Source organism: Numenius arquata, chromosome 2, assembly GCF_964106895.1.
Source record: "Numenius arquata chromosome 2, bNumArq3.hap1.1, whole genome shotgun sequence".
In the NCBI taxonomy this organism is placed as follows: domain Eukaryota; kingdom Metazoa; phylum Chordata; class Aves; order Charadriiformes; family Scolopacidae; genus Numenius; species Numenius arquata.
The window spans coordinates 131,218,906-131,224,031 of record NC_133577.1 but is presented as its reverse complement, the minus strand read 5'-3'; positions in this window follow the sequence as shown (position 1 = coordinate 131,224,031).

Sequence of the window (5,126 nt, the reverse complement as noted above, 5' to 3'; positions counted from 1 at the left end):
CGCCGCGCGAGGGCCCGACGGAAGACCCGCCTCCCCGGCTCAATCTCTGCCATTTCATTGGGCCTTGGTACTGTCACTCAACTCTTCCACCCACTCAGGGACGCTGAGCGCTGTCTGTGCCTCCGAGCCACGCCCCCTGCCCCGCTGCTGAGGGGGCGGGGCTGAGCCGGGCCAGGGTGAGGGCGCGTCTTAAAGGGGCCGCGCCGCCATTTTATGAGGGGATGCTTAGCCTTCATTGACTGGCAGACAGACAGACAGACAAACCATCTGAGCCCCTTGGCAAAAAAATAAACACACATTGCAGCCACCAGCTCCCCTCAGAAGGGAGAGGTGAGGTGCCTTTGCTTGACTACTCAGGTATTTCAGCAGCAATGGCCTCGCTGCTGCGCTCTGAGGGGGCCTCTGCTTTCCTCCTCCCTGCCCCTTCTAAAAATAATAAAGCCAAAAAGGAGCTGTCGTAAGTTATTAACACCTCCACAAGGTCTTTTTGAAAGATGGAGTGCAAACAGTCTCCTTCACGGCGATGAGACCCCAAAAAAACACCCAGAGATGATATGGACACCCCATTGTGGCACCATTCCCCACAGCGATGGCCGCCCGTGAGGTAATGGAGGGGTTTATTGGGTGGTGGGTGCTGCTGGGCCTCTCCGCAGCTGCCGTCCCTGCTGGAAGCCATCGCTGCTGGGCACGGGGATGACTCGGTGGGTCTGGAGAAGGACGGAGAGGGACAAGGGCTCTGGTAAGCAGGTTGATATCTTGCTTCACAGCTGGGCCGGCAGCGGGCCTGTAAGGAAGTACAGATGTTTGCTCAACGAGGCGGCCCCAGCATGTGTTCCCCAGCGCTCAGTATTGGGTCTGTTTGATATCTTTATCAGTGACCTGGACAAGGGGATTGAGTGCACCCTCAGTAAGTTTGCAGACAACACCCAGTTGGGCGAGAGGGTTGACCTGCTTGAGGGTAGAAAGATTCTACAGAGGGATCTGGACAGGTTGGATCAATGGGCCAAGGCCAATGGTGTGACGTTCAACAAGGCCAAGTGCCACGTCCTGCACTTGGGTCACAACAACCCCATGAATGCTCTAGGCTGGGGACAGAGTGGCTGAAGCTGCCCAGTGGAAAAAGACCTGGGGGTGTTGGTCAACAGCTGGCTGAATATGAGCCAGCAGTGTGCCCAGGTGGCCAAGAAGGCCAACAGCAGCCTGGCCTGTGTCAGGAGCAGTGTGGTGAGTAGGACTCGGGAGGCGATTGTCCCCCTGTACTGGGCCCTGGTGAGGCCCCACCTCAAGGGCTGTGTCCAGTTTTGGGTGCCTCATGACAAGAAAGACATTGAGGTGCTGGAGCGGGTCCAGAGAAGGGCAACAGAGCTGGTGAGGGGTCTGGAGCACAAGTCTTGTGAGGAGAGGCTGAGGGAGCTGGGGGTGTTCAGCCTGGAGAAAAGGAGGCTGAGGGGAGACCTTCTCACTCTCTACAACTCCCTGAAAGGAGGGTGTAGCCAGTGGGGGTTGGTCTCTTCTCCCAAGGAACAGGTGATGGAACAAGAGGAAATGGCCTCAAGTTGCACCAGGGGAGGTTTAAATTGGATATTGGGAAAAATTTTTATATTGCAAGGGTTATCAAGCCTTGGAAGAGGCTGCCCAGGGCAGTGGTGGAGTCACCATCCCTGGTGATATTTAAAAGACATGTAGGCCTGGTGCTGAGGGACATGGGTTAGTTATGGGTTTGGTAGTATTCGGTTGATGGTTGGACTAGATGATCTTAAAGGTCCCCCCCAACCTAGACAATTCTATTATTTGATGATTCTGTGTCTGTCCTTCATGTCGGGGCAGTCTTGGGTGTGTTATTTGGGCACATTTCGGGGCCAGCTGAAAAACCGGCTCCTGCCTACCTCAAGCACCCGCCATGTGAAGTGGCTGAGGGCTCCCCTGGCTTTAGCCTGCCCCTTCTCACAATTGGTGTGTTGCTTTGCATGTGGATTGTCTTCACATCAAAACCTGATGGTCTTTTGGGGCGAGAGATGGAGATACAGAGTGCTCGGCAGGCATTATTACTGAGTATTATCGCAGGTACTTTTTGGAGCATTTCAGACTCGGAAATTCCCTGGAGGAGAGTGAGAAAACCCCCGTGCTCAAGGTCCTCCCAGGTAATCAGAGCAGGGATTTCTGTTTCTAATTTCAGATTAGCACCACTCGTGAGCCAAATGTTTTCCTCTCCCTCCAAAATCCCTGGGGCTGCAGCTGAAGCCTTGGAAGGACTGATCCTGGCAGTTGGATGCCCATATACAATAATATCCAGCACCTGCTTGCCAGTTTTCAGTGGCTGGATTTTTCTGTGTCTTCTCCTGCCTAGAGGAGAGGGCCATCTCTAGCACCTGCTCCTTTTCCCTCAGACTGTGAGGGAAAGAGATGCTTTCCTTTAAGGGGATCTCATCAATAAGGCTTTCTTTTCTTCATGCTCCATCTGATACTCTCAGGACAGACTCGTTAACTTTCTACAGCAGCCATCATGTCCCTTTTCTCAATGCTCCTACAGACCCTAATTTTCAACAGAGGATCTTCTGCTTTCGATTGCTTTCGGAGGTGATTCCTTTGGCTCCGGGTCCACCTGCTCCTCTTTGTATAAAATGAAAAGCCCAGCTCTTGTCAGAAGTACTGAGGGAATGGATCAGGTCTTGGGATTGAAGATGAAGTGGTACCGAGCGTGGAGCTTGACATTTACAAAGAGGGGAAGTGGAGAGCTCTGTGTAAAGGGAAGAGCTGCAGATGGGATAGGGGGGCTCTGATAATTGCAATGTTAAGGTCTGGGTGCTAAATTAGCTTGATATAAGTTAGGAGAAAAGGCTGAGAGGCGGCAGCAATGCTGAAGCAAACAGAGGATGGAAGAAAAGGAGAAAGAGAAAGCAGGGAGTGTAGAATTGGTTGTCCTGGTAAAGTATTCAAGATGGCAAGTCATGTTTTACCTCACCTGTGAGGTGCTTGTGTCTCATCCTCTAGGAAATGTTGGCCCTTGTGCCTGTAAAAGTTTAGCTTAATCAACTTAAAAATAGATGTCAAGCTGACATAGCTTCTTCACAAAGCTCTAGCGATTACATAGAGGTCTGAAATGGTGGCCAGTGTTATAAGGGATGATACATATATGTTCTTGCTGGAGAATTGCTGTATGGGTTTAGGATGACTACAGCTGCCAGAGCGGCTTTTATTCAGGGGGCTGAGAGGTATCTTTGCTCACCACCAATAAATCTTTACTGATGGCAGCTTTGCCACAGATGAATGGAGAATGATTGGTGGACTTTTATAGATCTTGTAAAGAGAATGGCTTGTAGTAAAATAGAAAAGGAGAATCATTTATCTTATTGTGGATTATTACCTGTGGACTGGAGGGTACCAACACTGTGTCTCACCTTCCCCGCACCCTCTGGTTCTCCTCCTACAGCTTCCCAAGGAACTAGACACTGGTTTCTCTTTGCTTCTGACCTAATAAAAGCTGTGCAGTAGGTGATGGCTGGGTGCTGGATTTGTTCAACCCACCCTTCTCTCCCTTTCTCAAGGAACAGTAATTTCCCACCTGGTTCAGGGAGGGCTTGGTAGCGGAGTTGGGGATATTGCCTTTCTATTTGCTTCCTGGCAAAGGTTTTTGAGAACTGTCCTTCAGCCTCAAAGTCACTCTCTTTGGAGAACCTAGGGTGTGAAACGAAAAGCAGACTCAGGAAAGCAGCCTGAGGTCCCCAGGATAGTTTTGTGTTACTCAATTATGCTTCTGAATGCTCAGAGGGGGAAAATCATGCAAATAACAAAACGAGCAGCCCTTTTCATGTGTCAGGCAGAACAGGATGAATGGGTCTTGCATGACCTTGGGCCCAGCATGTCCTGTTCCTTGTCGGGCCAAGGCTAAGGCAGACTTAATGGTTTCTCTTGCAACCCCGAGTGCTGAAATGACTCCGTAAGTGTTGATTTAGGGTGAGGTAGAGCCCCTTAAGTGCCCTTCTCCAACTATTAAGTGCCCTAGTCCAGCTATTACCCTGCTGGGAGATTTATTCTTGGGCTCAAGACCTGTGCTGTGCTGGGAAGAGAGACTCCCACCACAGCCCACCCGAGCACCATTTTAAAACCAGGAATAGCAGCCATGGTGGCCTGGGAGAATGGACAGCAAAGAAGGATGAGAAGCCATGGAAATACATAGGCTAAAACATTTATGCAGGGTTGTTCTTTCTTATCAGTCAAAACTGTTTGAGGATCTTAATCATCACTTGAAAAACACTTAAACGGCTTCCTTTTCTCCTTGCATTTAGAAGAGGTAAATCATAGCTTTGCTATGTGCTCTGGGTCCCTTTCTTAGCATCAGGTCAAAGTTACAGCTCAAGATTCATGGTAGTGCTCTGGCAGGGATTATGAAGGAAAGGAAAAGGTTTCAACTGCACCTGAACATAAAATGTTTCCCAGCCATTTCCTCAGGAAATGCCAGAGTCCTTGGCTCTGTCAGCTCCTTCCGTTGTGACTTCAGCAAAGTAAAGTGAATCGGAATCCTGGGAGCAATCTTCTGGAAGAGAATGGATAGTGAAACTGAACTAGAAACTCTGAGGCAGGACGGAAACATCAACTGTAACACAAGAGCTAAGCTTCTGGCAGTTGTTCAAGGTACAACAAAGAGATTTTGTATCAGGAGTGAGGAGGTGTGGGTGGGCACGGTGTTTCTGTGAGAAAATAAAAGTAAATGGAATAACTGCTAAAGGAGGGAAGCAATGGAGACCGAAGAGGCTTAAGCTGTAGGGAAGGCAGTAACACAGCCATCCTAATGCATGCAGGTGTGTTTTCCAGAACTACCATGTGAAGCCAGCTGAGATACAGGGTCATAGAATGGTTAGAGCTGAACCTTAAAAATCATCCAGTTCCAACCCCCCTGTCACGGACAGGGACATTTCCCACCAGACCAGGTTGCTCAAAGCCTCATCCAACCCGGCCTTGAACACCTCCACAGATGGGGCAGCCACAGCTTCTCTGGGCAATCTGGGCCAGGGTCTCACCGCCCTCACAGTAAAGAATTTCTTTCTAGTATCTCATCTAAATCTCCCCTCTTTCAATTTAAAACTACTCCCCCTTGTCCTATCGCTACAATCCCTGATAAAGAGTCC